This window comes from Lonchura striata, chromosome 1, assembly GCF_046129695.1.
Source record: "Lonchura striata isolate bLonStr1 chromosome 1, bLonStr1.mat, whole genome shotgun sequence".
Taxonomy (NCBI): Eukaryota; Metazoa; Chordata; class Aves; order Passeriformes; family Estrildidae; genus Lonchura; species Lonchura striata.
This window is the reverse complement of record NC_134603.1, coordinates 57,703,001-57,725,963: the sequence shown is the minus strand read 5'-3', so window position 1 is coordinate 57,725,963 and position 22,963 is coordinate 57,703,001.

Below are 22,963 nucleotides of genomic sequence, written 5' to 3'. Positions count from 1 at the left end.
AGATTATAATTAAAGTTAATAAAGAAGGCAATGGTTGACTGAATTATCAATAGATGGGAGCACCCACTGCAGTGGGTGAGAAGCAAAGTTAATCTTTCTAATATCAGTATAACTGGAGGAATGCTGTGATATGTCTGCCAAGGGAGATTTTTATTCAAGACATTAATTTCTTTGCCTTCAGACTGACCCTCTAACCTGGCAGATATCAGGGTGGCAGGCTTCAACAAGCTTGTACATTACAATTCTCAGCCTTTATAGGTAAAATAGCTTGTGAAATGGGAGAACCAGTGACTCAATAACTTCTCTTGTCTTTTTGTTTGAATGTTGAAAGACCAATCTAAGACATTGGTCTTTCTAGTTACACATTTAAGGATGGCTGGGTGTATCATTAGTGCCTAATGTTTCTCAGAGTCAAAACCAATACAGGTTCAGACAGGACATCAAGAAGCCTCCATTCCCACCTCCTGCTCTCAACAGGGATAGCTCTGAGGTTGGATTTGGCTACTCAGGGCGTTCTTTACCCTGTTGTATTTTGAAAATCTCCACAGCTGGAGACTGCAGAGCTTGTCTGGGTAGCCTGTCACAGTGCTGTGCTGTCCTCAGAGTCAGGAAGTTTTTCTGCATATTCAACATAAGCATCTCTAGTTTTAGTTCATGACACTGAATATCATCCTCCCAGCATGTGTGGCTGTGGAGGGCCTCACTGCCTGAAAATCTTCAGGCAGGCATAAGGGAGGCTATTGTTAGGAGTCCACAGAGTTCCCTTGTATTCAGGTTTAAACAGGGCAAGTGCTCTGACCTCCTCCATCCTGCTGAACTTGCTACAGTTTTTTGACTAATTTCTTGCACAGGAGGTCCCAAATCTGGACACAACATTTCAGCTGCAGTCTGATGAACACTAGTCAGAGGGGAATGATCACTGGCTGTGTTAACTGCTCATGTTCCTGCCCATAAAGCTCTTGGCTACCTTGCTGGCTGGGGCTCAGCTCACTGCCCATCAGGTCCCAGGGGCTTTCCCTCAGGGATGATCCCAGCCTGTCTGTCCAAAACCTGTACCATCATAGGTCCTTCTCTGTCCCAGGGACAGCACTTAGCACTTTTCCCTGCTACATTTCAGAAGTTTCCTATCTAACCATTCTTTCAGACTGTTCAAACACCTCTGGTAGGGACCCTTTTCTCAAGAGTATCAACAGATTCCCACTGAATTTGGTGCCCTCTGTACCCTCTATAAATGTGCACCCCATTATATCCTACATGTCATGACAGAGATATTAACCCAGTAGAGCCTCCTGCAGTTGGTCTTTTGTTAATGGCATGCTGGTAGAACACAGAGAACACAACCCACTAACCATGAGCTTCTAGATCTGATCACCCAACCCTTTATTTTTAACCTTTTTTATGCTTATCCAGATCATAATGTCCTCTCTTGGATGCAGAAGTATTGTGAGAGAGGGTGTTGAAAACCCTGCAAAAGTTGAAATGAATTATGCCTGTTGCTCTTCCATCCCAGTTTACCAATTAGAGAAATATAATTTGCATGGTACAGTTATTTAGACTTATATTTAAGTTCAAATTTCCCTCAAATCTATCTGATAGTTTGAAGTACCCTATTTCTATTGCATTCTATTGCAAAGTGAAGAAAGTTTACTGAGAAATTTCTATGTACTTAATGAAACATATACCTGGCTTAACCTTTATTATGAGATGGTGGGTAGTAGTGGAATGCATACTGGGAAATTTCAAGTGAGGGTGGAAGGAAATGTATTTCTTTTTAGTGTTGCTCTTTCTGCTTCTCTAACATTTTTTTTCACAGCAAAAATAATAACATATTTCTATGTGTTTTGTAATTTTACTCCTACTTACCTTCTGCTCAGCAATAAAAATGAAGAACAATTATGTAATTTACAGAAGGGAAAAGCTAAGGTAAAACTTAATTTAGGGATAGTTACTGAACTCCCTCACAATTTCTACTTAAAACATCTGGAAAGCTAATATTCTCCAGAACATAATATACTTTCTTCAATGCTATTTAATTACTAAATCATTATATTAAGAATTTTTCATGGCCATAAGTAGGTAGTTTGTATTTATCCCTGTTAAAATGTCATTAAAGATGACACTTAGAATGCTTAGAATACATACTTGTGACTTCATTGATAAGGCTATTTTAGAAATAAATTTGATTATGAGATCAAGGAACTTTTCAGGGTTGGTGTTTAGAATGCTGGCCTCTTTCTAATCCATATACTAGCTTTAGGGTCATTTGAGAGAAGTTTGAATTATGAAAATAAATCCCCATCCAAACAATGAAGAAATATTATCTTCTTATTAGACAGTGCAGTCAAGGGGATGGATATTCCTCTTGCCTGGAGCCTTTCTATCTTGTCTCATGAATCGCTTTTAGAAAAGTGTAAAGTACTGTTATTTGTATATATGGCCATGTGTGTGACCATACATTCAATGTAATTCAAAACCCTCAGAGAGAGATCTACTTGGGTTTTTAGACACAGAGTAAAGTTGTTGGATGTCAACCTTTAATGAAATCAATGAGAAGCAGCTAATTTGTACTGATATTTTTACCTCCACCTTTTAAAGACCTAAATATCATTGAAAATCTGACTCCTACTTTTTAATCTCTTTAGTAAGATAAATTGGACTTAGAGCTGGTATAACAAAGTGAAATTTTATGGCCTGTAATATTACAGAGGTCAGGCTAGATGATCATTCAGGCTTCAAAACTCCATCAAAGAAAACTGATATGACTCATGGCATTTGGTTTCAAGCATTCCTCTTTACTCACACATTTTCTCTGTGTCCCTCATGCTAGGACATTCTACTTTTTTGAACTTATAAATCACAGGACAAGAGCCATTAGAGATGGTAAAGATCTAATTAATCATTTACCCATTCCATGTCAAAAAGAATACTGTGAAAAAAAAAGATATTTCAGATATTATACTGATGGCTGAATAATACCACACTTACTCTTAGCCCAAGGACCTATATGTTTTCGAAAGTAATTTCTATCTTCTATCACAATTTATTTTAATCATTAATATTACTCTTTCCCTGGAGGGGTGCCCTCCAAAACTCCTTAAGTCTGGCACTCATAGCCATAACAATTCCCATTCCATTAAACCAGCCCATGTAAATGGAGAAGATACTTCAGTTCTGGAGGATTATTACAGCAGTCACAGCCACAGAGATTTATAAAGTCACTTGTTTTTTTATCTCCACTGCCTCCTGGACTTTTAGCTCCTCAATTAATAATCTTTCCATTACAGAGGTTACACTTGGATAAAAAACAAAGTTGCCATTCTTCTACAAATTATAAGTTCACACTGTCCTGTTATATTTAGGTGCTACATTCTGAGTCTAGACAAATATTTTGTAGCAGTGTATCCTCATGTACCATCAACAGGGAAGAGGATAAAATGCAGTAACTACAGAAAAAGTTGTCCACTGAAAAACATTACCCAAATCTGTCACAATAGAAAGTACAGAAAGGAGAGACAGATCCAAAAACAACCTTGACCAGACCTCAGGGAATAAGATTAATGGAAAAAAGCTCATTTGATACCAGGAAGATCATGAACCACCAATATAGTACCCAAGAAGTACAGGTATTTTGTATATATTCATATTCACTGCATGTTCACATGTCCCTCAGGATGCACTCAAAGAACAAAAGCAAGATAGAAAGAGATATGTTTTACTCTTCTATAGAAGTTTATTTTGCATTCATTTACAAATATGAGAACTTGATAACACTATTGGACTTTTGCAGAAAACTAATGATGCCACTGAATAAATTTCAGGCTTCACTGTTTGTCCAGTTAATTTTTTTTAAATATATGAAAAAATACACAAATCTCCAGACCACAGGAAGAGAAGCAGCTAAAAAGGAGCTTCTCTGCACAGCAGACAGATTCTTCTACCTGATTTAGTAAAGAAAATTGAATATTTTAATGATTTTTTTTCTTTTATGTGATTAGCTTTTGTATTAATGTTCAGCATCACTGATTCTAGACATCATATCTCACTCTCTAATTTCTTATTGATCTATGCCATAAAATTGTGGCTAGAAAGAAATTATATTTTCTGTCCTACTGAAGAATAAATTACCTATTTTACAGTACAGTCTACAACCTTAAGGATTAACTTTTCCCATTCATTTAACCCACAATAGCAGTCTGACCCTTCCCAAAAACCCCAAGTAATAAAAAAATGTCTCGGTCATCTAATAGAAAAAGAAAAAAACCAAAAACCAAATAGCAAGAGAATTGTCTTCTTTCATTTTTGTCCCACTAAAGGATTTGTACTATTTATACCTGGCCAAGTTCCTATCCACTTGCTTGCTACCCAAATCAAAACTCATACTGGTAACTTTCAGTCAAATTATACAGCCTATTTGATTTATTTAAGACTGGGAGGAAACCAACCATCACTGAAGGGCTACAATTTTGTTCTAATTCATCCATGCTGCACAAAGACAGTCATACCAGCCATACCTCTTTCCTTAAAAAAAAGATCACGTTCCAGATTAAATCTTAAGTTTAGTTGCCTTGACCACATTAAATTTTCTTTCAAAATGATCTCAAGACTGAGTGATCTACTGGTTCTCTTCACCAAAACTACTTGAGCTTTTCACTTAGATAGAATTAGTAGATTTACTAATGAGGTTTCTTTCAATTTTTAATGGGTTTCCCTGGTTTTATGGACAGGAAAAAAAAATAGGGCCAAACTGCTGCAGCTTTTGGCATGAGCGTGTTTTCTTATGGATTTCAGTTAAATCTGCCACAAGGAACAGCTCAGAGATTTAGGAGAAAGGACAAGGATTTTACATACACTACCTTCTAAAGAAATCTTTGAATCCAGAAATTACTCCAACTGCTTCTATTTATTTGAAATGAGACCACATAGATAAGCACAATCTCTCAGCAGCCAATAAAGGGAGCAAGGGAAATTATTCCCAAATCACTGTGAGAAGGCAAGACAGGAGCTGAAAAAGGGAAATATTTTTAAAATCCTCATTGTGAATTACGTTTACTTCTTTTATTCAGACAAGATCTTTGAGCACCCTAATAAACAAAGCAAAACAGAGAGACTAGATTTGACTTTTCCTTTCATAGAGACTTAAAAAAATGAGGCAAAAATGCATCCAGGAATTTATGTTTGTTTAATTTAAAATGCATTTCCCTAAAGGAAATGGTATCTGACACCTTGTGTTATTGCTGGGGCTAGAAAAAAGCCTGGAAATGCCATGTCCCCTGTCATAAACAGAGAAAACATTTCCTATGCTGATTGTGGTTTGCTGCTGACAGAACAAAATCTGTCGTGACAGAAAAAGATCTGTAAACGTTCAGAGATGGAAATAACACAATGGTTTTCTAAAAGTAATCTCAGTAGGCTTCTCACAGATTTGCCTTCATCTTTACAATGAAGGTGACCTCTCCTCAAGCAGAGACCAGCTGTTTCATCTAAAGAAATCTAAAAAAAAGTGTACTGAAATGCATCTAGGAACAATGAAAGCTCAAGGTTTATCCTAGTGAATCCACTGACTTCTATCAGTCAGTGTTATGAGTCAGTTTTTGCAGTCTGTGGACATTCTGGGGTGGAACAGGACATATTGGTCCTTGTTAAACAAGATGAAAACACAGTGTATGTTCATGCATGGTGGGTGTGTGTGTACACATATGTTACGCAACATGGCAATGTATATGTAGGTATACAAAGCAAAAGATTGCAAACTGTTGATTGAAAGTCTGTTGAATTAAATATTTCTGGAAACTTCTCCACTTGTCAGCAGGAAATAATCCCCTTCTTCTGAATTCTTGTTGGTACAGAGGAAGTATAACACACTCAAAATAATACACTGGGTGCTGAAAACCCACTGAGAACTCCAGGTGGTGCTGATGATGATCTTAACATACAGAGAGTAATTTGTATTCTGATCCTACAAGATAGATGTGGTAGTGTGGCTCCCGACAAGTTGGATCTGCTGTTCAGACAAGCCCTCAAGGAGCAGCAGCAGCCCAATTAGACTTAATGAATCACTTACACTCCTTGATCATTTAAGCCAATATTCTCTTTCCTGAAGGTTTAAGTTCTGCTTCTCCTACTTTGATCTTAGACATGGAATAACCTCCACTTATACCTAAGTGCTTTTGTTTTGGATAAGCTCATTGAAGTGCACAGCTTTATTTATTTCTCTTTCTTGTTGGTTAATATTAGAAACAAGTCTATGTGATTTTAATGTTTGCCTTCTTGGGACCAAGGAGTTTCTGACCCACATGTAACAATATGCATTCACATTTAAGAATAAAAAGAAAATCAGCAGCCTGGGGAGAAAATTAATTTCATGTGATATGTTAGTCATTGTTCCATATTTTATTCTATAAAGTACTTTATAAAATGTATAGGGAAAACATAGATAATATTAGTCATCCTGTAATTTTGTATTTCTTCATATATGTTTGTGTTACAGTAGCATACTTTAATGTCGAAACATAGTATGACTTAAATTAGATGTATGAAAAATTGTCTGAAACAAATTTGATTTTCAGGATAACTACTCTACAGTCTAGGATGCACATTATTTCTTTATTAGAAAAATAATAAATATTTATTTCTTCTAGTGTATAACATAATTCTGTCATCAGGTTAGTGACAAATGCCAGGTAGAAATAGTTTTGATCCATTATTTTGCTGTTCTTGGCTGATTATAACAGAATGATATGTATATGGGCACAGAGAAGGAAATACCTTACTGAATTTAATTAATCTCTGTTTCTTTAACTGCTTGTGACAGAAACAGTCACCTAGTTCCTGCTTCTATAGATGGCTGTAGTAGAATATAACCTTTCATATTTTGTCATTGCAAACACCTTCACCTGCAAAGCAACAAAAGCAGCAAAAGCCCCACTGCTTGTTTTGGCTGGAGAGGGAATTGCATGATGTAGTCAGAAGAAACATTAATTTCACTGATGTACATTAAAATCTCTTATGCCCTTTTTAGGCATCAGAACTTCAAGCTTAAGCAACACCTGGGCTTAATTAACCTAAAATGTCTCATGAAAATACATGTGTATACATTTTTTTCAAATATCCAACATAATCCTGTTGTTTGGCTTGGTTGGATTTTTTTTCCTTTTTTTCCCCCTGTAACTGTAAGATGAGACAGTTCTGTCTCCTTTTCTAGTAGTTATGAAACTTTCCTTGAAACTATAGTATCTGCAGCCTCCTCCATCTTTTGGAATCAAATCTCAATTTTTTTTTTTTTATCCCACAGAATATCATAATCACCTGGTGGTGGGTTGTAAGAATGCTAAGAATATATTTAAGTTTTATAATTAGGCTTCTCTGTTTGGTCCCAGATCCCTATTACTCAGCTGCCCACATCCCTCAAAGATTAATTTTCTTTTGAAAAGAATAATTTTTTCTTTCTTTTCCCTTTTTTTTCTTTTTTTTTTCCTTTTACTGCAAACCATCTTGTACTGTCCAAAGAAAAACCAGCTGCCCATCTGAGTGATAATGTTTGTTGTAGTGCCTACTCCCAGCAAGTATGAAAGGCAAGGCTGCAACTGGTAAAATACCCTCATCCTCTGCTATATTCATTATTTTAGTGCTGGCATTTTAGTGCTGGACTAATATTCATTATTTAGCTGGCAAGGTTCCCAGCTTCTAGAAGTGACCAACTCATTTCTGTGCTTATCTTCACAGCTCCTCTGGAGCCTATATAATGTTCTTGCAAGTCCTAAACAGGCTCTGCGAGAGTTCCTAAGTGCATGTAAAGGGTGCAGAATGATGGATTCACCTCTGTATATCTGAAGTGTTGGAGGGCAGTGTGGCACTTTGCAAACCCATCATCACAGAGGAACACGCATTAATTGACAAAATATATTTTTGGACTTGCAAGAACACAAATGAGGGCCAGAGGAGCTCTGAGGCTATATACAGAAATTTGTTGGTCATTTCTAGAAGAGGTAACTTTGAATGGTATATCTAAACCATTTGTAACCTCTTGATCTGGGTACAATGGAAGCTGCCTGGATTCACTTATTTAATATTTACATATTTAACATTATTTCCTCCTTATGAAATTGCTTCATTCCAAAAAAGATGAGTGTGAACCAATATGAATGTCTCTTACAAGACAAAATTAAGTGCTACAGATGTGATGACTGAATACAACTCTGTCCTTGCCTGGTACCATTGGGTGATGGGCAAAAAGGAAAATGAGGATTCTGTGAATAAGTAAATCAGTAAGCTCTTTCAGTTACAGAGCTTGAAAAATTCATAGTTTGGCATAGGATTCAAATTGAAATGGGCACTGTTGAAAGTGAAGTGTTAGAAGGTATCCCCAGAAGCATTACTTGATGTTCAGGGAACTCTGATGCTGAAAAAGTATGAACTGTGGCATTGTCAGAAAGCAGAAGGAGTGAGTCTAGACTTTCAACTTCAGCCTTTAAAGTAGTGTTTCGCAGACTAATGTGTCTAATTCTTTTGTTACTCCATCAAAACCGAGACAATCTTTTTGTTGTGTTCCTGAAATAATGCTAATATTTGTGCTGTAAAAAATCCTGTATGACATTTTCATACCTCCTTGTGTTCCTTATTTCCTCCTTGATTGTTGATAACTCCTGGTCATAGCTTATATGAGATGTCAGTTCTGTAGTGCTTCCCAATATACTTTTCTCCTTTTTCTGTACATCAGATAGCAGGTTTATTACTTATTGTCAGCACAACTAATTGAAACAGGGATCTTTAGACTATACCGTGTGGTGGATTTGATCTCCAACAGTGCATTCCAGAAAAGTATTTTTTTCTGTATGTGTATCTTGGGATTTTCAGTCAGTTTTTCTCTTCCTTATTTATTAACTTAATGAATTATCACCTTGTAGTCAATATGATGCAATAACAGTAAAGCACTAAGGAACATTGGCAACACACATATTCTTCTGTACTTAGCAGTGTAATTAAGGCACATTGGAAATTACATACTCTCACCTAAAATCTTAAAGACACCCAACTTTAAGGAATCGTAGCAATTAATACTTTAACCTTCTAATTCCCAGAGAAAGTGTAGCTAGAACTTTCCAAGCACTTAATCTTCTAATTCCCAGAGAAAGTGTAGCTAGAACTTTCCAAGCACTTACTTTGGTCTGTAATTTGGAGTGCTGTTAATAATACTCTTAATAGCTTACGAAGCTGACACAAACTGAACATCAGAGTTGAGTGGTTAAGCCTAAGTAGGGAATGAGGAAGATTTTTCATTATGGCATTTTGAAGGATGTTTTTAAACCATGAAACTTTGTTTTCACATGTCTCTGGGTGCCCTATGGCGATTTCTGTAGAAAAACCAATAAAAACCCACAACCCCAAACACGTGGAAGCAATAGTATCCACTTGGTGGATCTTGCACAGAAGTGGAAGCATAGAGTGGATTTTTTGAGAAATTAACTGATCCCAGTAGTACTTAAAAAGTTCACTTTAATAGTTCTTTAGTATTTTCTCCTTTTAATGTTATTAATCTATTCACTTTACAAGTGCTCTGTTAATACTTTGCTCTCATTGTGTATATCTGCCTTGGTCTTGCACATTTTAGGAGTTATGGCAATCATGTAGCATCTGTGAGACTGTTCAGCCAGACTAAAATGTCTGACACAAGCTCTGTGTATTTTCTGTCAAAAATAAAGGACTGGAGTCCTGAGCATGAGTGTCTTGATAAGATCAGATTTAGGCAAGTGAGTTGTGCCTCAGCAGAGGTAAATGGCAGATCATCACTCACATTTTTTACTTAGTTTCCAACTGAAGTGTCAGAGTTCCTTTTCAGTGAATGACAAAAAAATTGCTTCTGCTCCCACTCTTCTTCTCACAAGGTGACAGGCTGAGTTTAGTCTTGCCACAGCTGCTTCTGACCCAGCTGCTCCCAGGAAATCCTTTGAACCCAGAGTCAGCATTGAAAAAAATATGAAAAATGCAAGAAAGCATCAGATTGAGACAATCAAAACTGCTTTGTGCAATGATAGAGGGAGCACATTATTTTATGAGATATTTTTAAAAAATTATTTATTTACTTTTAAAAATTAAAGCTAAATTTACTTTAAAAAATAATAAAAAATGTTTGATTTTACATTCTTTCAGGGAAAACAGAATAATTTTTACCAACTACTGAGATATTAAAAAGGGATTGTTAATGCTTGAGTGCTGTCTCCTATCTGAATAAAACTTAGCACATGGGCAGAAATGTGATCCCAGTGCTCAGAGTCCCTTGATCTCATGAAATCCGTGCCAACATAGCTGGCAATTCTTCTGAAGGGAATCACTGTCCACTCAAGTAGACTAGACAGCAGTAAATTAACACAGCTGTGGTAGGACCTTTCTGAAGGAATTCACCATTTTGGTTTGTTAAATATTTGCTGTAGCTCTCTCATTATCTGCAGACTTGGATTCTTGATTATGTTTTCATTTGTGGCAATAGTGATCTTTTAACTGAATAAAAACCTGCCCAGTTCTTATCTCCTGGCTTTTCGTCCTGTACTGGGTTTGCTTGGCATGGTTTTGGTAGCAGGGGGCTGCAGGGATGGCTTCTATGAGAGGCTGCCAGAAACTTCCCCCATGTCCAACAAAGCCAATGCCTTCTGGCTCCATGACAGGCCAGCTGGCTCCAAGACAGACCCACTGCTTGCCAAGGCCAAGCCTCTGTGGTACTGCCTATGAGACATTGTGGTTTTAAGAAAGAAGAAAACTGCTGTGCACCTGCAACTGCAGCCAGGGAGAGGAGTAAGACTGTGAGAAACAGCTCTGTAACACCAAGGTCAGTGGAGGAGGAGGACAGGAGGTGCTCCAAGCACCAGAGCAGAGATTCCCCTGCAGGCCTGTGGTGCAGACCATGGTGAAGCAGCTGTGCCTCTGTAGCCCATGGGGAACACAAAGACCAGAGATCAACCTGCAGTGCATGGAGGATCCTGTGACAGAGCCAGTGGCGTCTGAAAGAGGCTGTTATTGCATGGGAAACCTGTGCTGGAGCAGGCTCCTGGCAGATCCTCTGGCCCTGTAAAGAAGTTAGCTCATGCTGGAGCAGGTTTGCTGTTAGGATTTGTGGTTCCATGGGGTAGATACTCTGGAGCAGCCTGAAGGACTGCACTCTGTGGAAAGGACTCAATGCTGGAGCAGCTCATGAAGAGCTACCATGGGAAAGATGCATTTTGGAGAAGTTGTTGGAGGGCTGTGTCCTGTGGGAGGGACCCCCATTCTGTAGCAGTAGAAGAGTGGGGGTGTCCTCCCCCTGAGAAGGAAGGAGCCAGTAGAGACAACTGCAGCATCCCATGAATTCTCTCCTCTTACCAGAGTTGGTCCTTCTGGGAGAAAGGGACAGACTCCCACATGGATTTCTGTGTCACAACTTCCCCTGGTTTTTCTTTCCCTGTCCCTTCACTGGCTGGGTACCCTTGGTGGCTGCCCCCCATCCCCAGGAGACCAATCCCCCCTGCCCTGCCCTCAGCTCTGCCCTCCATGCCTTCCCCTTCTTAAGCTGCCTGCACCCTGTGGTTGTCTTTCTCACTGGGTCCCCTTCAGCCTCTTGTGATGTACTTTACTGGAATAAAACCTTGCAGAAAGGAGCTTTCTGCCTCTCTTGCTGAGGCAGCTGTGGTGAGTGTTGTGTGTGGATCTGACTGCATTGCCTAAATATAAAGCTAACCTGCTGTTCTACAGGAGAGGTTTGTTGGGAATAGGTAATAGGCAGCAGCATCCACCATTCAACACTCACATTTTTAGACAACGTGTGATGAACCGATCATAACCCTCATTCCCTGTCCTTCTGTGCAGTTGCAGGGGGAAAGGGGAGATGAAATCAGGAATAAAGTTGAGCCTGGTAAGAAGGCAGGGTTGGGGAAGGTGTTTTTAAGATTTGATTTTATTTATCATTCCCGTACTCTGATTTAATTGGTATGAAACAAAATTATTTTCCCCAAATCTGTTTTGTCCATGATGTTAACAGGTGAGTGATCTCTCCCTGAACTGATCTCTACTCATGAGCTCTATTTTATCTCATCCCATCTAAGGATGGGCACCTGGTGTGTAGCCAGGGTCAAACCACCACACTTACAGATCAATTAGCTGCTAGAGAAGGCACCGGAGAGAAAGCATGGGAATTTAGCTGACTGTGTAGTTTTTTGTGTGGGATTCAGATGAGTGTGATTTTAGAAAATGTGTTTTGAAAGGACTACTGTACTTACTGAAAATTATTATTGCTTGACAGTAATTCTCCTATTGAATATTAATGCAAAGAAAAATATGTTTGATTATTTATTATACAGACCATATGTTTTGGTAGTAGGCTTAGAGTTTAAATTATTTAAAAAGAAAGGAGGAAATAGATCATAAGTGTTTTCATCACTACATTCAGACCATTTCTGGACATAAAACATATGGAGACAAAACTTCAAGCAAAACCAAATTTTATTATCCCAGCAGTCATTACCAGTTTAATATAGGAGGTTATAAAGACCTTGCTATGTAGACCTGTTTGCTCTATTTGTTCTGTGCATAAACCTCTTCTAGCCTTCTAACTCCAAAGTCTACATTTTCTTAAAATCTCTTCTATAATTTATGAACAGAAAATAGTGTATTCATTCGTAGAAATGAGTGTCTAGAGAATGAATTTTACATTCTGAACTGAAAAATTTTACCAAGTGATTTGGCTCATTGCAATCGTATTACTAGGAGTAAATAAAAATGACAACAGTTCTATTAAGAATTCTCAGCAAAAGAAGCAATTCTTACGTGTTTGAAGGGAAATTGTTAATAAAGTTGCAGTTACAATGAAAGGCAGGAAAACCCCCCTCAGTCTTTGGTCTGCTGGCTGGTTACTGCCTTCCACCCCATCATTGAAAAAACTGTTTGGATGTGGCTTTGAGCCACTGATCTAGTGAAAAGTGTCCCTGACTACAGCAGGGGTTTGGACAAGCTGATCTATAAAGGTCCTTTCCAACCAAAACCACTCCATGATTCTGTGTTTGATTTGCATGAGAGAGAATACTTCCCAAAAACCTGGATGTAACTGTATTGCTTAAAACATTTGAGACAATAATCCTTGACATGATGACTGTATTATTATGAGAAATTAATAGAAATTAAATGCTGGAAATAAATTCCATTATATTGTATTCCACGGTTATATTATATATAGGTGGTGATGAGTTAATTTGGGCCAAAGTCTCAGTTAACAGGTATGGTGTCAATTCATCCTGCATTTTGTTATCAGGAAGGGAGTGGGTGAAAGCTGTCAAAAACACAGGAAAAGAAAATTAATTTATGATTAGAAAAAAAATGCATAAAGAAATATTTGCATAATTTTTCTGAGTTAAGCACAGTAGCACAGCTCCTATAGATCTGGGCAGATGGAGACTCCATTTGGCTGAGTTCACAGTTCTGCACTCAGCATGAGCATGGAAGTGCCAGACTTCTGAGAAAGGGCAGAAAGCATTATTCATTTCTGAAAAAGAAGGCTGGGATCCATAGACACACCGCTGGCAAAGGTTTTCAGGAATACCTAAATCAGTAGTGTCTCACAACCTTTTTGTTTTCTTCACATTTTGAAACTCAGCATTTCCATTTTGCAGAGATATATTCCAACCTGGAATCAAACCATGCTTATTTTAAATACCCTAAAGACCTTACTCTCATCCATATTTTTTCAAAATATTTGCATTTAATTTCTTGGGTTTAAAATTAGTGAGTTTTATGGGAATTTAAATTTAATTCTATTTTTTTTTTCCATTCAATCAAATATTTTAGATGCTTTTTTTGTTTTTTTTGCATTCAGTTGCTGCTGTTTAGGAAAGACTGAAAAATTTTAACTTGCTTTCAAGATTCAGCAATAACCTTTTAATGTCATAATGAAAGAAGATAGATTTTGTGTTACAGAGAGGCTTAGATATGCTAGGCTTATGGCCTCACACATATTTTGCACTTAGGCAAATGAAAAACAATTTTAAAGCAATGCATGCAAGATGCTAAGTATCTATAATCTTTAGTAAGACACTGCAGCTGAAGCAGTCATACTTTCATGGGAAGAGATTTTCTAACCTAGCAAGCTAAACTTTCATCAGTTTTTTGCAGCAACTGACACAAAAATACATTAACAATATTTAGAGGCAAAATTATGGAGTGACACTGATTGTATACAGTAATTAAATTTGTCCATGCATGGTTAATAGCTGTGTACAGTTAATAGAGAAAGGAAGGGAATCTGGAAAAAATGTGGGTATACAGTGGAAGCAGTAGAGCGAATGTTTAGTTAACCTTTATGTTTCAAGATTTTTTGACTTATCCTACATAGAAAAAAGAATTTATGTCATAGTTAAATGTAGTTTGAATTGAAGAAGATTTTTAGGAGAAAAGTTACTTGCCTGGCATACTGTTTATAATTTGATAATGCTGTGAAAGTAAGGCACCACAAATTAGAATCTTTAAAAGAGACAACTTCTAAATAAATAAATAAATAAATAAATAAAAGTAAATTCTCTTCTTTTACCCAGGGTATTTTCAATTATGAGATGATATAAAAAAAAAAAATTAAAATTGCCTTTCCTGGCTTGCAGTAGGAATAGACTTTAGGGAGTAATTTTGTAGTGGGAGACAATCAAGTGAAGAGCATCAGCTTTGTTTCTTTCCATCCCAAGTCAGGTTTAAAAACATATTTTCCCAGAGATTCTGTCTGTGCATGGAAGCCGCAGCATTTTGAATTGATAAATACAGACATAGTCTTCCACAACAGTATTTTATATTCCTTGCTTTCACATATATTTAACTAGTCATTAAAACCCCCAAAAAAATCTGGACTAAGTCTTTCTTCCCCCACTTTGTCTCACTTTCCCTTACAGCTCTAAAATTGCTAAATAACTTTTCAGTTGACTGACATCTGAGATGAAATAGCTCAATCCAACTTATTGGTGTGATAAAGTTACAAAAAATTTGAAAATGAGATCAGATAATTTAGTAGAAAATATGCTTAACCAACAGTGTGTTGTAGTAACAGTGTTCTGTGCAACATGTGGAATATAAGCTTCAAAGGTAAATATGTGTTTCTACACATGAGGTCAATAACTTGTTTCAGTTAATGAAAATGAAACATTTGTAAATAACGGGTTTCACCAAGATTAAGGAGCACTTATGGTCTCTACTTAGCTTTTTCAAACACACAATAGCATGTTAATTTGTTTGGAACTTAATTCACAGATTTAAAATGTTGCTGCTAACATACGAAATTTATGAAATTTATGGTGCTATTGACTTGATTTAAATTCTTATACAAAGGAAATATGTTTATCTACTGTGCTTGTGGGTTTGTAGTAGGATACCATAGTAGCACTACATTTTAAGAAAAATAGTGTTGATTTGTAAATTTCCATTTTAACTGTGTAAGATGATTCGTCACAGTAATATAAAATCTAGCTCGAGTAATAGAACTAGATTAAAAGAATATAATCATGCAGAGGCAGCAGATCTAAGTCCGAGTGTTTAGATCTAAAATAAAGGAAAACCTGTTATAAATTAAGATTATAAATGTATGGTGACAAATACCATAGAATCACAGGATAGACCATTTTGGAAGGGACCTTGGAAGATCATCTGATCCAATCTTTCATGAGAATGGGAGCCTAGATGAGATTATCTAGCACGCTGTGCAATTGCACCTCAAAAAACTCTTTTGATGGGGACTCTGCCACATCCCATTCCAGTGAATGGTTGTTGGTATTTAATGACTTTTTTGTGCTGAGATGAAACCTATCCTGTTGCTTTTGATCTTCTCTATGTCACTCTTTGCAAAGAAAGAACCTCTGTTTTCTCTGCAGCTGTGTTTTAAATACTGGAATACTGTGATGAGTTCCCCATAAGCTGTCTCTTCTCCAGGGAGAAAAGATCGAACACCTTCAGTCTTTCCTCACAAGGCAGGTCTTCCAGTCCTTTGGTCGTATTCAAGGTCATCCTATGGAGCCCTTCTGTTTTTTTCACATCACTCTTGAATTATTAGGACCAGAATCAAACATAGTACTCAGAGTGCAGCCTGAGGAGTGCTGAGTAGAGTGGGATGATCATGACTCTTGCTCTGGTAGTCATGCTCCTGCAGATTCAATACAGAATGTGATTTGTTGATACAGAAGTGCCCTGCTGATTCGTGTTCAGCTTGTTGTCTGCCAAGACCCCAAGAGCCACCCCAGCAAGGCTGATCCCCAGCCACACAGATCCTAATCTGTACTGGGCAGTTTAGTTTCCTTCCCTCAGGTGCAAGACTTTTATACTTGTCTTTGTTAAAGATCATATTGTTCTTGTTAACACGCTGGTCTCAAATTTTCTCCAGATATTGAAGACTAAATGTTACTTCTAAAAAATCTTAAACACATCACTTCCATTTTATTGGCAAATAATTAATTTTGAATATGATAAATTTTGGGAAAACATACCATATAAAGTAATATAAGAAATTTCCAGCTGCATATATACTTTATGCTGAATTACTGCCCTGTCCCTAAAGTATTTAAATAGAAAAGGTAAATTCATCCCACTAGACTATTTAGCTGAATTAGGCATTTATAAAACATGGGAACAGTAGGTATGATTCTGATGTTTCTTCACTTGTGAAGTATTAGGACTGACTTTGAGCAAATATTTCCCTGTGGTACTTATGAAGCTCCAATATGAGAAGCCAAGCAGACCTCATGCTCTTTCTGCATGCCTGGCTTCTTCCACTATGCCTACACAGTACTGCCTACTGCTAACCACTTGGCAGGCAGCAGCTCACACATTCTGTGTGGAACATATTTTTGTGTTACTGTTGTTCTTTCTTTCCTCTTTCTTGACCTTACCCATATGCATGTTTTGCCTATCAGTTTTGTCATTAGCATAGACCCTGATCCTTAAAATGCTTAAGCACGTGGGTAAATTCAATGTGTTATGAATACCTTTTTGAAGGTTCTAGTTTGTGTGAATTCTGTTTTAAAATAATCTTCCCTGCTGGTGCTGCTGCTTAGCTTACTTGTTATGACTGCCTTGTGATCTTAGGATTAAGACTGCATTGTGAAAGACATTTTATGAATACAAGGTAAAATCATGTTCTTATCTTCTGTTAATATGGATACTGGGTTATTTTATACACCATGATAAGCTAGTTACTATTAAATAATATTTAAATAAATTTTAAGGTATTTACTCTTGGACATTTTTATTTTGTTTCTATGAATTTTAATATAAGACTTTATCCATCTCTACATCTGTCCTTTGATTTGTTATTTATTTCAGTAATGACATAATTTATGAAGATTTGATTTCTCAGAACAGTTTCTGATTCTGTCCTCTTTGAAATCCAAAAAATGAAATTAGAATGTTAAGTGTCTAAATACCTCAGATGTAATATGAGACAATTTTCATCTTCTTTTAATTTTGTGAAATAACAAACAGAAGCCATAATTTTACAACCCACTTCCTCAAATCTTTGGGTTTAACTATTTTAGGCTTTTATTAGTTTAACAAGTCATCATGAAAATACAGGAATTAAGTGAGCAGCAGCAGATCTACTTGGAAGAAATAAGTGACTTTTAAAGAAACCTAAACAATTGTGTGTAGGAACTACAAATCCATTTACATTCTGCCTGCACTATAGAGTACGTGCTAGAAAGCAAACCAAAATAATTTTTTGCATAGTGCCATATTGCTAGATTTTTTTCTTTTTGCTTTACCTCTATTGATGAATAATTTTGATTTTTTTTCCATGAAATTTATTCATAATCATATGCATATATATTGGAACCTTGTATTTGCTTTCCAGAAAATTGCCTCTGTGCTCATAGTCATAAATATATTAATGTAATTAAGCATTCAGTGAAATTTAGCATCTGGAATTGTTTGACTTTCATACTAGATTGATAAAGCCTTTACTTCAGATATTTCTGAGGAGTCTATACCTACAGGAAATGTAATAAAGTCAGTGGTACAGCAATTAAGTAGGAAATCGAGGCTTTTTGATGTTATGGAAAAGATAAGTAATATATATATAATTAATAGAAAAATTTTGATTTTATTGAAAATTATTACACAAATATTCCTACTTCAAGTATAATAGTCTGAAAACCAAACTTGGTTTAGATCAATCATGGTGTAAAAAATGTATGCCAGAATACATACACTTTTTAGCTGATGAACTAATACAACTTTTGCTGGAAAAGTATGATTTTTTTACATTAAAGTTGTCTCAAAAGAGTGTTCCAAAAGACTTTGTTAACAGTGAGAAACTGGAAGATCTCTGTCAAACCAGGGCATAAGCACTTATGGACATGTTCTATTTGCAATTATTGCACCTGCATATAGATGGCTTTCTCTTGTAAACCATCTGGTAAATGAACTGAACTCTTAACTACAAACTTCAAAATCTGACTTTATTCCTGGGTTCAAGAACATTATTTAGTCTGGAATGAAGTATGAAAATATTGGGTTTTACAGGCAAATTTTGTAGGCTGCTGTTATAGTTTTGGGCCATAGCCTTTATCCAAAATACCCACATTGAGCTCAAAGCACTAAATCAACGACCTTCTTTAGAAATTCAAACTTATGTTCAATCAAAGGTATGTTATCTCTGCTCATGAAAAAGTATATTCTAAATAGTTTCAACTAATTTTAGGTTATAAATATGCATTTGAGAACTTCTGTTGAGTAGCTTAAAGTCCTTCTATATTTCTCATATATTTTTCAGAACAGGTTGAGAAGTCATTGAGGTGGTAGTGTTTCTTGCCAGTTAAAGGAGGGAGATTGGTGTCTCTTTAATACTTTTTATCTTTTACATATATTATTTCCATTTATTAATAATTATTATTATGGATGATTAAGATATTAGTCAAAATATTTTGTATATAGGTATGAGCTCTTACTGAAAAAAGAAGCATCTGAGTAGAGTCTTTAGTCTTGCCTATCAAACAAAAAGCATAGTGGGCCATTAATTCCATGAGGTTCCCTACAAGGGAGCACTTCAAATAATATTGGATAAAACAAGAGTGTAACTGGAGAAGATGTTGAGTGAAATTGAAGGGAGGGAGGATTGGAAGAAACAACTGGTCAGTGCCAGACGGCCAAATTCTTGGGCAAATTGGGGATTCCACTTCAGGGAAATGAGCTTCCTCATGTATTGTAAAGTTTATGGTGTCCTTTTGTGCTATACACATCCAAATTGCCCTGCATGTTATTATGCTGTTTATTTGTTATGTAAACAAGTTTTTAAAAAGCAGTAAATATTGATGATTTTCACTAAAATTTAGTTAGCTTGTAGTACAAAAATCTTCATGGCCAGTGTCCAGAATCAAAAAAATGGTCTAGAGAACAGGAAGACTGCTATTTCCATACAAATATGCATGAATATGTAGACACAAAACATGGTCACAAACAATCATTTTAACCCTGGAGTCAGTTATTCTTCCTGGAGAAAAAAAAAAAAAAAAAAAAAAAAAAAAAAAAAAAAAAAAAAAAAAAAAAAAAGCCCTAACCAAACCCCAAATAATTTTGTTTTACTAAGGATAATCACTTCCCAATAAAAAATGCAAAATAAAAACAGTCTTCAGACTGAAGTATCATCCCTCTGAAATTCTCATGCCTCTTCTTTGGTTTCTTCTGCTTCTCTCATCTGGGATTTCCAGATAGTTCCTCGATAACCTTTCTCCTGGGGTATTTTGGAGTGGCACTGGTATGATTCAGAGTAGAATGAGTTTCTCATCATAGTTTTGGTGCCAAAGATGATGATGATATTTCTACCAGAGTTTCCCTGCTGAATCCAACAGAGAAGTTTGACTCTGCTTTATATGGAAGCTGTTAAGCTTCTATAACATGTTTCAAATTATAATTGATATAGGATCATGATTGCTTTGCATTACTGCAGTTTTCTGCTTAGAAATGTCATTAAATTAAAAAATAAAAAGAAATTAAGTCATCCAGAGACCTTATAAAGAAATTACCGATGCAATAATATCTAAGGTAAACCTTCTTTTTGGTATATAATTTTCTCTTCTTGTGCCTGAGTGGTCACATGCAAATCTTTATTTTCCTAACTTTTTTTTTTTTGTACTTTTAGTGAAAAAAATTTCAGCAAAAGAACAAAAATTTTCAGCAAAAATATTTATTGAGATTTCTTATTGTGCTCTTGAGACACAGATTTTAAAAGCCTGTTAAACATTTTTTCATTTTGATGATAGTAGGTAAGGAGTAGAAATGTAGACTTGTAGCTTCAGTCTAGTTTTCACAGTAGATAATCAAATTTCTGTAATAATCCTAGAAAATGTATTAATAGGAGTAATCTTATGTTTCTGTCAGGACAGATGATGCAGAAGTTGAGCAATTTCAAGAGAAAAATGAACTAACCTAAAACCTAAACTGTACTGATCCAATTTATACTTCATTGAGAATTCCTGTCAGTCCTTCTTTTTCACAGCAGTATAAAATTAGCAGACTAATGGAATTTATTTTGTGTGCATTTGCATTTTTAAAAAAGCCTTGGTACAAATCCATGGAAATTTTTTTAAAGATTTCAGCTGTCTGGCTTGAATTTTAGAAAATTTAAAGACTGAAATCAGTGTTTGAAATACTAAAAATGCCTATAATGTACAGGCAACATATTCACAGAGGGAATCTAATGAGGTATAGCAGGATGTTTAAGGGGATCAAGACTATGTTTCTATCCTAATGGTTTGAAAAAGGATAAAAAATGCTGAATATATGTACATTCAGGAATGCATATATATACATATAAGTGGTTGACAAATAGATTGAACCTGGAAATACAGAGTGAAAAATGAAAAGTGAGGGAAAATTAGCTTAAAAGATTTACTCAAGAGAGTTCAACTTCTGCAAAGTAGTAATTTAGAGTGAGCTCTCAGGGATGAGTAGAGTAAGGATGTGCAATAGCATGCAGTGAACTGCATTTTGATAGTATGTTTATAGTTTGATACAGTGGCAGAGTTCTGCTCTGGTTAACACAGTGGAGGCTGATGCCATAAAATAAGGAATATCAGTGCAGGTTTTTTATAATTACAGTATGCTCTATTGACAGACTGCTGTACATTCTTTAATACAAGTTTAGCACAAATAAACCGAAGGGGATCATAAAATAGTGATAGAATCAACTTACAGCTGCAAAAATTCATTTTAAAAGGACAATCACAATGCTAGGATGTTTAGTTTATAAGTGAAATATTTAAAATTTATTAGGTAGACGAAAATATGGAAAAATAGTTACGTGGCTTTTTGTTCAGCATTTAAATGCAAAATATGGAAAAATTAAGAAATTGTACATTATTGACATAAATTAAATACAACTGTCTACCATGAAAAATAATTTAGCAGTTATGAAAAATATTTTAATGCTGATTAATTTGGTGCAGGGTATAATTTTTGAATGAGAGAACATGGGTTGGACAGAAGAGAATTTCTTTCCTGCAGCTCTGCTGTAGTGGTTTAAAATCAGCGTGGAATTAGACTCCAAGTAAGTCCTCCCTCTTCCCCCTGCCCTCCTCCAGTGGGAGAGAGATAAAGGCAGAGACTGTGGGTTTAGACAACCTTCAGCTGATAACGATCAATGGGATAAGATATGAACAGTAATAGCAACAATATCAATTACAAAAGTATCTATAAGAGAGGGTGAACTACACACAAAAGATGCTCAGCACCCCGACGTGTTCCATATGGCTGCCTAGAAAATGACAACACAGTGGATGATTCCTCAGCTTGGCAGTGACATGCGGTTTTCCCAAGACAAAGGCTAGATGGTGAAGATTTCTGCAGCTGGCATTCTCTGAGAAGATGAAAAATAACAACAAATACCCAAGCTGGACCCTCCAGGCTGCGCTGCACTGCTCCACCCCTTCCAGTGGCATGCCCGCCAGCAGTGATGTCGGTGCTATGGAATAGCAAACTTGTTATGCCCACATGCTCCTAGGCTCCACCTCTTCTCAGTACCTGGAAGAAAAACTAGGATGACTGCCCAAATTTTTATCTGTGAATATTTAAGATAGCAGAAAAGCCTTTTAAAATTCACAAAAATTTCTCCACATGCAAAGTTAATATTATGTAAAAATGAACATCAGGAATACTCTGTACAAATATGTCTCTCACTGGGATCAAAAGGACTGCTGCATTCTGTCTTATTCGCTATAGGTCAGCCCACTGAAAAGTTCTGCCTATATTTCAGGGATTTTGGATCAGATCCTGGAACAACTTAGCAATTTTTTTAACTTCTGACCTCTTCAGTCTATGTTTTACTCATTAGTCAAACAGACAGATTGCCATTATTAATATTAATAGAAACCTTTCATCAGTATTATTCATAATGGTCTTTTGTGTGATAAGATCAATATTCTTTTTCCTCTTCTAAGGAGGTAAAATACATTTCAAAAAATCAAAGATTCTCTAGAGATCCAAAAATTTGAAATTCTACAGAGTGCCCATTTGATAAAAAAATGGCCAAGAGTTTACTCCTGAACATGGCTGTAAATTGTTAAGGATTAGTCCTGCAGGTCTGAAATAAGCAATTTTCAAAACACTGTTTTAGACCATTCATTGCAAGTGTGGATGTATATATAGAAACTATTACGGGAATAAATATAGTCATGAGAGCCCTGGGAACAGTCTCCCATTCTGTATTACAATAATGTATCAGCATAGTAGTATAATATTTTTCTGTTTCTGTAGTTATGTCAATACTTTAGGGATCACAAATGTATCAAGGAGATAGGCATACCTAGCAGATCTCCTCAGTCTAGAGGCTTTTAAGAGCATTATAAACTGAAATCATTATTGCTATTTTGTGTTTAACAAAAAACTTCTTATTTGAAAATGGCCAGTATAGAGCAGAAGTAAAAAAAAAAAAAAAAAAAAAAAAAGATTATGCTCTAATGGAGTGGACCCGGTCCTCTTGCAACAT